At 35.8% G+C, this 11194-nt stretch overlaps 1 protein-coding gene across 3 annotated transcripts in view; it reads right to left on the bottom strand.

The window, feature by feature from the left end:
• Positions 1 to 11194, bottom strand: part of LOC141387109 (epidermal growth factor receptor-like) — a 94159-nt gene that overhangs the window by 14925 nt on the left and 68040 nt on the right. The window lies entirely within an intron of this gene.

An 11194-nucleotide genomic window follows, 5' to 3' on the forward strand; every position in this document is an offset into this window, starting at 1 on the left:
CCAATGCTACTCGTGGAGTATTTAAGGTATAGTCCGGTCAAAATAGACATTGAAATAACAAAAATTCCCACAAAGCTGAATTTTGGTGGAGAGCTAGGGTTTGCCTTGTAGGTAATTTTTCTGTCTACAATATTTACTTTAGTCACTTTTTGATTAGATCAACCGTTTTCAAAAAATAAATCCGAAAACCTAAAAACCCTTAAATTTTGACCTTTGACCCCGAATAACTTGTTTTGCACACATGGGATCGATGGGGACTTTTAGGACGTTGCTTCTAATGGCCAACCCTAGCTCTCCACCAAAATTCAGCATTGTGGGAATTTTTGCTATTTCCCCCTTATACGCATGTCTATTTTGACCGGACTAGTAAATATGCCACAATAGAGTAAAAAGAGATGCCTATAAAGATGTGCTAAAATAAAAAATGATAGACAAAAATATCTGTCTACTTGACTTAATTCACATGATTTATTTTATTGTGAATACTAGGCTAGTTGGTAATTTATCATTAAGAAAAAGTTTAAGAGTACTGCTGCTGCCGCTGTCGCCGGCGTTTGCTTTTATTTTCAACGTGCTAAAGAACAGGAAACGGAAAGTATAGTGAATAATAATCGATTTTTTATGTTTTTGTTTGAGAAAAGACCCTAATGTTTCCTAAACATTCCATAGAACTATAAAAAGGGTTGAATGATGTTTGGCGGTGTTAACTAAAGTATACCGGGGAAGGTAAAAAATAAAAATTGTACAGGAATTTTTTGAGCTTTTGGGAGATTATCTCAGAAAAAAATTAAATTAATCATTTTAGATTGTTTGAGTGGAGTATTAATCATTTTAATATTAATTTTAATTATTTTCTCGTTGCAGAATGATTCGTATTTTTTTGCAAGTGAAAAAGGAAAGCCGAAGATTTGTGGTTGTGTGGGTTCGAATCTTCGGTTTTCCATTTTCAAAAATCATCGATCATTCAGCTCAACTCCAACGAAAAATTAATTAAAATACTTACATGTTCGGTAATTAACGATATTTTTCGTTAAGTTACGTACCAAAGAAAGATAAAAAGAGTGCTACAATCCTTTGGTCTGTTCCAGAACTGCAAGAATCTACTAATTAACAAAAACAAAAAAAAAAACATTGTTCCACAACATCCCATACGGGACAAGGGAGACTTCTCTCATATCAATGAGTGCACCCCGATTCATATTTAGCTCAATGATATGGGACCTACTGTTTATCGCCGATTCCGGCGTGTCTTAAGACACCACTTGTGGAGAAGTTTTTCAAGGCTGAAATACTCAGAAAATGTCGCCAACATTACTGAGGGGTGTTTTGCCACCGTTGAAAAATCTTTTGTACGGGCAAAACGTGCCTCATCAAAATAATGGTTAGACCCCAAGTATGTTTGGACGAAATGTGTTTCAGACAATTTGGAGTCGATTTAGCCATTTCCGTCCGTCTGTCTGGCTGGCTGAAGCGCACGATAACTCTCGAACGGATCAACCGATTCAGTCCAAAATTTGGCTTTCGTAATATTTTGCCCAAACTTAGTTTCAGTTCGAAGATGGGTTATATCGGTCCACTCCTTCTGGTACCTCCCCCACAAAAGTTCGAATATGTTTGGAAAATTTGCGCGCACGATAATTCTTGAAGGGAGTAACCGATTTGTCCCATACTTTGTACATCGTGAAATTTCTACCAGACTTAGATAAGGTTCCAATATGGACTCAATCGGTCCAATCCTTCGGGTACCTTCCACACCAAATTTCGGAAAAGTTCAGTTTAGGACCTGCTCTCGAATCGCTTTGATTTTTGTTGTAGCAACTTGTTTTCACTGTCCCCCATACGACGGTACAAGTTTCATCAGGGGCAAGTCTATACTTCCTGAGAAAATAACCTGAAAGTTTCAAAAAATCCCTTTGACATCGTGTATAGTGGTTGGAACGCAAGATAAATCTCGAACCAATTACAATCCAATTCGGTCCAAAATTTGGCCTCCGTAATATTTTGTCCAAACATAGTTTCAGTTCGAAGGTAAACCATTTCGGTCCACTCCTTTAGGTACTTGCCTCACAGAAGTTCAAAAATGTTCGGAAAAATTGTGGGCACGATAACTCTTGAAGTGGGTGACCGATGTAATCCATACTCTGCACATCCCAATATATCTACCAGATATACATAGATCAGGTTCGAATATGGACTATATTTGTCTACTCCTTCCGGTACCTCCCACACACAATTTCGAATAAGTTCACTTTAAGACCTGCTCTCGGATCACTTTGATTTTATACCCTCCACCATAGGATGGGGGTATATTAAGTTTGTCACTACGTTTATAACTACTCGAAACAATCATTGTTGACCCCACAAACTATATATATTCTTGATCAGCGTGAAATTCTACATCGATATAGCCATGTCCGTCCGTCTGTGGAAATCACTCTAGCGTCCGAACGGATTGACGTAGGTGGATGATCTATATCTATTATATGTACGTAGGAATTTTGGTATTGAAAGCGGGCTATGTAGGTCCACGCTTTCGTGTAGCCCCCATACAAAATGACGCGTGACGCGTCGTCGTTTTAAGGAATGTTTAAGATATTTGTCCCATTTTACCACCGAATTCGTTGTAAATTGGTATTTTGTGTCTCCAGAGGCCAAAAAACATTCCTACCAAAGTTGGTTTATATAGGTCCACGTTTTGGTATAGCCCCCATAAAACGCCGCATATAAAGTACGCGTCATTTTAATATATTTTGAATGTATTAGTCCCATTTGACAACAGAATCGGTTGTAACTTTGTATTTTGTGTTTCCAAAGGCTAAGAAACATTTCCACCGTAAAGTGTTTATATAGGTCCACGTTTTGACATAGCCCATATAGGACGATATCTCCCGATTTTCGGTATTTTGAAGGTTTTGGCCTGATTATCACACCGAGATGGCTGAAATAGGTATTTAGTCTTCGTTGGGGGTATAAAACTTTCCCCCAGAAATTTTTAGATATAGGTCCACGCCATCATATAGCCCCCATAGAACGGTACCTTCCGATTTTCGGTATTTTGAAGGTTGTGGCCACATTAAGCCACCGAATTGGCTGAAATTTGTGGTGGAGGGTATAAAAAGTTCGGCCTGACCGAACTTAACGCTTTTCCTACTTGTTATTGAAGCGATTTGCATTCACTACCTCCATTACGACGGTAAAAGTTTTTCCAGGACGAGTCCATATTTTTTTGGGAAAATGTCGCCATATGTGGCGGCCACGATAGCTCTCGAACTGTTCTACCGATTTGGTCCAACATTTGGTCTTCGTCATATTTTAACCAAACTTAGTTTCATGGGGCAATACCGGTCCACAACTTCCGGTACTTCTCCCCAATATTTAAAAATGTCACTAAAATGCTAGGGCGATATCACTTGAATGGGGCAACCAATTTGGTCCAAACGTTGGATCTCCTAATAGGTATTTTGTCAAAATTTAGTTTAACTTCTAAAAGGGCCCATATCGATCCTCCTCCCACAAAAGTTCAACATTGTGTCTTAGTGTAGTTAATTCCTAATCCACATGTTTGTCGGCAAGTTCAAATGTTCAAAAAGTGCCACAAAATTCTGAAGAGACCCTAAATACATTCGATCAGTCCGTAGATGAAAGTTTCACTTCACATTGAGAGCTGAGAGTATATCTCTGTCGGCAAAGCCGACTGACACTTTTTTACATGTTTTCACTATTTTTTCCGATAACATAAAGGAAAAAATGTTATCGTAGTAAAAAATAGTAGCTTGTTGCTGGTTCTGGAACAGAGCACTTTATTTGTAATTTTCATACATAAACGGAACAATCTTGGAGTCTGAAACCATTATTTTGAACGTATACCTCGTAGTCTAAAAGGCAAGGATAAAAAAAATGTTTAATTTGAGGTATAGATGGGGTTAATTATTAGAGTTGGGTAATCTAGTTCCTTGTACTAGTTCCAAAACGTATGAGTAACATCATGAAATGTAACGTGTGATATTAAGTATACGCAGTTTGTTCAAGTGAACTAGATAGTTCGATATAGTTCCTTTGGCACAACTCTATTAATTATATGTGGTGCAGTGGAATAGCTTCAAAACTAAGTTTGTAGTTTGGACCATGGAGTTGCTTCGTTCTTGTGTGACTTCGACCTTAGTTTGGACGGACCATGGTCTATTTAAAGTAGAGCTCCGATTTGCTTGATTTTGCTCGCGAGTGGGAGTACTCTAAAAGTACGAGTTTTATAAGAAGTTTGATCTCCGCTCTTTTGTTTTATGTGACAGCGCTCGCGAGTACTCCTGATTGAGTGGGAGGCAAAATGTTCGAAATAGAGTAAGAGTAAACATTTACAGGATTGAGACAATATGCACACTTACAAATAATAACACAACGGCGTGACAAAAAATAAAAGAGTACTCGACAAGATAGTATTTTACTCCCACACGAAAACTAGCAAAGCTTATGCACTCTTAATCGAATGGCATAGAAAATTGGAGTACACTCGATTTTGTTTTTTTTATTAGCTGGAATACTACTGCTTGAATTCGAGCGAATTGCACTGTTTACTCGAATTTGAACGAGCATTTGTGTGTACTGTGAATTTTAAGCTTTAAGGAAATCAGTAGGTCTTATGTACTGCCTTGTAAATGCACCATGGTTAGATCGATTTATACTATACAATAACTTTAATTTGAAATATAGATGGCGTTCCTTGTATAAATAGAACTAATTTACACTGATACCTAAAATAAGTTTTTGAGGCAAATACTTCATTTATTTGACAGATATTCTGTGTAACTGACAACTTAAATGACGCGTTTTAATGAAACCAAATCAAACTGCCTTTAGCTTCTTCATTCTTCGTTTTAACTTGTTCATCGGACAAATACTGAACTGTTGGTCATTCACCACCTTACAATTTTATCTCAGGTTTTTCACCACAATTGTAGGTGTTTAAGGTCTGGCTTTGTTCTTCTTTGGTCTGTTGAGTTTGCATCTGAAATGGCAGTTTAATCACTGTTGTCTTCACATCACAAATCAGATTTCGAAATACACTCAATTTTATTCCGTTAAAAATTTTCTTTTTGTGAATTACCGTAAAAATATTCGCAACTTTACTTTAGAATTTGTGTTACACGGTGCTCTTGAAACAATTTTAAATGGAAGGTGCTTACACCTCGGAAATTTTTGCGGATTCTGAAACTACAATGTTTATAGATGAGAACAATCAAAAAACAAAAAAAATCGCTGGAGCGCTTTTTAAATAAATCGCGATTTTAGTGGACATTTTTAGGGGTTGTTTAGGTTTTCGCGATTTTGCTTAGAAACCGCATTTCCTATCAAAATAGGACTAAAACAAATATTGTAGCTATGAAAATTCTCTACAAAATCGACCTTTATGGTATTTTCGTAGTTTTCACCATTTTTGAGATATAGAAGTTCAACTTGGGACAATGCGCTAACTGTACCGCCCCCTTACAAAACAATGTCATGTAGGGTGCGCCTTAACTAACTTTTGATGAAAACCGCTTACACAGGGAAAGTTTTTGTGAATTCTGAATCAGCAGTGTTCATAGATGAGAAAAATCCAAAAACAAGAAAAAATCGCTGCAGGGATTTTTAAATAAATCGCGGCCAAAATTCACATTTTTAGGTGTTTTTTAGGTTTTTACGATTTTGCTTGAAAACCGCAAGTCCAATCGAAATGGAGCTAAAGAAAATGTTGTAGCTGTCAAAATTCTCTAGACTTTATCATTTGTTCCCAGCTTGTACCATTTTTGAGATAAGGAAGCTCAGTTTACATTTTTAGTTTTTTTTTTGTTAGGGTTTCGCGAATTTGCTTGAATACGGTAAGTCGTATCGACATGTGACCTGAGAAAATCTTAAAGCTGTGAAAATTCTCTACAAGACTGGCTTAAGTAACTTATCCTTAGTTGTAACATTCTTTTATATATATAAGTTTAAGTTGGGAATTTGCAGTCATGACATTGTTTTATAAGGGGGCGATACAGAATTGAATTGAATTTGAATTGTCCCAATTTGAACTTCTATATCTCAATCTTGTAGAGAATTTTCATATCTACAACATTTGCTTTAGTCCCATTTTGATAGGAAATGTGGTTTCTAAGCAAAATCGCGAAAACCTAAACAACCCCTAAAAATGTCAACTTAAATCGCGATTTATTTAAAAAGCGCTCCGGCGATTTTTTTGTTTTTTGATTGTTCTCATCTATAAACATTGTCGTTTCAGAATCCGCAAAAATTTCCGAGGTGTAAGCACCTTCCATTTAAAATTGTTTCAAGAGCACCGTGGTTATTTTATAATAAAAGTTTGACATATATACACTCTTGTTATCTTTGAAGAAATTATGTCGCTGCTTGCAGTGATCTATAAACTGGCTTACTTAAAAAATATCCGTGTGTACTGTATAGAAGAATTACGAATAAAACGACTTCCATTTTTTTCTGGATATTCAATGATTCTTGGTTTACCGATATATTGTGATTCATTTGAAATATAGATGGCGTTTCTTAAGCTTTTGCGAATACTTAGTCAGTCACTCATATCTTACCAATTGTATATATTCATATACTGGTAATCTAAGTTTTATTTTGTAACCATTTCATAAAAGTTATAAATGATTTATTTTATGACAACGATTCTTTTGATTCTAAAACGTGACATCCTCACATAGTTTATGGTAAATTTATGTTATTACCTACTTTTTGCATATTTTATTGTTAATGTATAACTTTTAAAAGCCCATTATGTTGACAAAAGGCCTAAAACCTGTTTTCGCTATTGCTTAATTTCATCTCAACTTAGCTAAGATGAATAGATCTATCAACATTTATTAACTTAACGCTCATAAAATAAGCCTGTTTTCTTTTTTGCATTGAGAAACCAACTTCATTCACACTTCTCTTTAAACAAACCATGGCGTTTATCCAGCAAAAAAAAGAAAAACAAGTAAAAAAGCATTAAGTTCGGCCGGGCCGAACTTTTCATACCCTCCACCATAAAATATTCATTCCTGTCCCCAACTTTAAGTGAGTACGTTAAAATGTCAGATAATGTACATAAAATGCTTCATTCGGGAGGCCCTTTTTTATGGTGCCTATATCTAACTGTTGACAATTTTTGGTGGGCTAGAAATTGGGAGGTACTGTTATATAGGGGTTATAATAAAACATCGGCCTATGTTGACAGTTTTTGATGGGAGCATTTAATGTCAAATAACTCCTAATTCGGTAAAAAATTTAGCTAGAATCCTCAAAATATTGAAAATCGGTACATAACGTGGGAACTTCAAATACCATTAACAGCTAGTTCGGAGGTATCTGGGCTATACGAAAATATGAACTTAAATGAACAATTTTTGTTGCAGAATTTTTGTTGACTTTTAAATTTCAAATTACAGAAAGTTCGTCCAAAAAAATAAAGCTAAGGTACGGAAAATCGGGAGGTTTGTTTAGGGCTATACAAAAACATGGACCTACGTTCGGTTAAACATTTTAAGTAAAATCCTCAAAGTACCGAAAATAGGGAAGTATCGTTATATTGGAGCTATGTTGAAAATTGTTGATGCAGATGTGTGGTGACCACTACCACCTTCAAATTTCAAATTACAGTTAGATCTGTTAAAAATTGTAGCTAAAATTGCCAAATTACTGAAAATTGGGAGGTACCGTTACATGGGAGCTATATCCGAACATGGACCTATGTATGTTGACAATTTTTGATGGAGAGGTGTTGTGACCACTAAGAACTTCAAATGTCCAATTACTGCTTGTTCGGTTTAATATTGTAGCTAAAATCATCAAATTACTGAAAATCGGGAGGTACCGTTATATGGGGGCTTTCTTGACAATTTTTGGTGGAGAGGTGTGGTGACCACTAAGAATTTCAAATGCCAATGTTCAAATTACAGATAATTCGGTAAAATTCTCAAAATACCTGAAATCGGGCGGTAACGTTATATGGGGGCTATTCCAAAACATGGACCTATGTCCACTAGTTATATAAGTTTATTGACATTTAAGAACCCTAAATGTCAATTGATAGCTAAATCGGTCTGAAAATGTAGATAAAAACGTCAAAATGCCGTAAATCGGGGGTACCGTTATATGGGGGCTATACGAAAACATGGACAAAACTTTGTTATATAAGTTTAGTTACACTTAAGAACCCTAAATGTCAAATTATAGCTATATCGGTCTGAAAATGTAGCTAAAAACGTCAAAATACCGTAAATCGGGAGGTACCGTTATATGGGGGCTATACCAAAACGTGGACCTATGTCCACAAGTTTTGTCACATAAGTTTATTGACATTTAAGAACTTCAAATGTCAAATTATAGCTAAATCGGTCTGAAAATGTAGCTAAACCCTTCAATATACCGTAAATCTGGGGGTACCGTTATATGGGGGCTATACCAATACGTGGACCTATGTCCACAACTTTTGTTATATAAGTTTATTGACTTTTAAGAACCCTAAATGTCAAATTATAGCTAAATCGGTCTGAAAATGTAGCCAAACCCGTCAAAATACCGTAAATCGGGGGGTACCTTTATATGGGGGCTATACCAATACGTGGACCTATGTCCACAACTTTTGTTATATAAGTTTATTGACTTTTAAGAACCCCAAATGTCAAATTATAGCTACATCGGTCTGAAAATGTAGCTAAAAACGTCAAAATACCGCAAATCGGGGGGTACCGTTATATGGGGGCTATACCAAAACGTGGACCTATGTCCACAACTTCTTATTTATAAGTTTACTAACACTTAAGAACCCTAAATGTCAAATTATAGCTAAATCGGTCTGAAAATGTAGCTAAAAACGTCAAAATACCGCAAATCAGGGGGTACCGTTATATGGGGGCTATACCAAAACGTGGACCTATGTCCACAACTTCTTATTTATAACTTTACTAACACTTAAGAACCCTAAATGTCAAATTATAGCTACATCGGTCTGATAATGTAGCTAAAACGTCAAAAAATACCGTATATCGGGGGGTACCGTTATATGGGGGCTATATCAAAACGTGGACCTTTGTCCACAACTTTTGTTATATAAGTTTATTGATACTTAAGAACCCTAAATTTCAAATTATAGCTAAATCGGTCTAAAAATGTAGCTAATAACGTCAAAATACCGCAAATCGGGGGGTACCGTTATATGGGGGCTATACCAAAACGTGGACCTATGTCCACAAGTTTTGTTATATATGTTTGTTGGTACTTAGGAACCCTAAATGTCAAATTATAGCCAAATCGGTCTTAAAATGTAGCTAAAAACGTCAAAATACCGTAAATCGGGGGGTACCGTTATATGGGGGCTATACCAAAACGTGGACCGATATAGCCCATCATCGAACTTGACCTGCCTGCAAACAAAAGAAGCCTTTTCCCAAAATTTCAGCGTCCTATCTCTATTTTTGTGGATGCTAGAGTGATTACCACAGACGGACGGACGGACGGACGGACGTGCTCAGATCGACTTAGAATTTTACCCTGATCAAGAATATATATACTTTATAGGGTCGCAAATGAGTATTTCAATGCGTTACAAACGGAAAAACAAACTTAATATACCCTCCATACTATGGTGGAGGGTATAAAAAAAAAACACTGATTAATTGGGTGGTTAATATCACCAACTTTATCACTTTTGCTTTACTGTTGAATTATCAGTGACAGCAGCTGGCTTTTATAAATCCCCTTCTGCTCGATACGAAAGTGCTCTACTCTTCTGTAACATATGCTAAAATGTATTGAATCTGCTGCATTTTATGCATTCACACGCTGATCATACAACAACAAAAATGACAACAGCAGCCGCGGCATCGTTTGCCGCAGCTATTGCTGCAATAAAAACCAATGAATGAATAAAAACGCAAACAACAAAAAATAAAAAATAAACTATACAAAATAAAAACGTTAAAAGATAACATAAAAATTCTCACGACACTGAAAAAACTAAAGTTAGCTTAAAATGCAACTCGTTTGAGTGTTGGCAAAGATCTGTTTGTTCGGCTGTTTGTTTGGTTTCCCCAGCAAAATATTGAAAATAAACAAAAAATTACCAAAGTACAATTGGGGGTATTCAATCGAGGTATGCAACTTTTGAAAACTCAATAATATGGGTCTTTCTTTTGATCGGATGAGTTTGAAAGGTGTGTCGAGCATAGTACGACAAGACTAATGAAATAAGGGGTTTAAACACTACTGAAAATTTTGATATCCACAAATTTGAATCCATGATATTCTTTGGCATCATCATGTAAAAGGACGGAGCAAATTTTAATGTATTCCGAAAACGAGAGTTTTCTTAATTGACACTAAACATTAATTTTTCACATGGTACTTTTGGAATCGCATGTTCTGTTGACAACAAAGTGCACTAAAATCTAGGACCGAACAAAAGACTAGGAGAATCTTATAATTGTTCCACAAACATCCCATAAGGGACAAGGCAGACTTCTCTCATATCTATGAGATTCATATTAGCTCAATGATATGGGACCTACAGTTTATCGCCGAGTCCGAACGGCGTGTCTAAGACACCACTTTTGTAGAGAAGTTTTACATGGCTGAAATACTCAGGAAATGTCGCCAACATTACTGAGTAGGAGGAGAATCTTACAAATTACATATTCTATCAACACTGGATGCTCCATATCACCGCTGAATGAACATATGTTCTCAACATGAATACCCTTAATGGGTTACAAGTAAATCTTTCCATTGATGTCAAAGAAAATTTTATGCAAATATAACTGAGAGGAATAATGTGGTAGAAATATGAAAACAATGGAACATAAAAAAATTTTGAAGAAAGTTCCTCAAGTGTCCTTAGTCTCTAAGAGCAAACGAACAAATGAACAAAAAACATACCACAATTCAATATTTGTGGAGGATCATCGTCATTACGAACATATTGTTTGATGTTTTTCTCCTTTTGAGTTTCATTTCCCCAAAAAATACAACAAATATACAAACATATTCATCTACATATGTAAAATAAAATAATAAAGGCCATATATGTATAGTTAAAGCGAAATAAAAAACGCCAACCCTCCTAGTTAAAGCGAGTAATTGAAGATGTACTTTGTGTTAAAATCAACATTTGTTGTATTTTTTCTTAAATTGCAGAGTAAATTCCCCAAAAACGACA

Source organism: Musca autumnalis, unplaced genomic scaffold (genome assembly GCF_047663935.1).
Source record: "Musca autumnalis isolate F117 unplaced genomic scaffold, ASM4766393v1 scaffold_5, whole genome shotgun sequence".
Classification (NCBI taxonomy): domain Eukaryota; kingdom Metazoa; phylum Arthropoda; class Insecta; order Diptera; family Muscidae; genus Musca; species Musca autumnalis.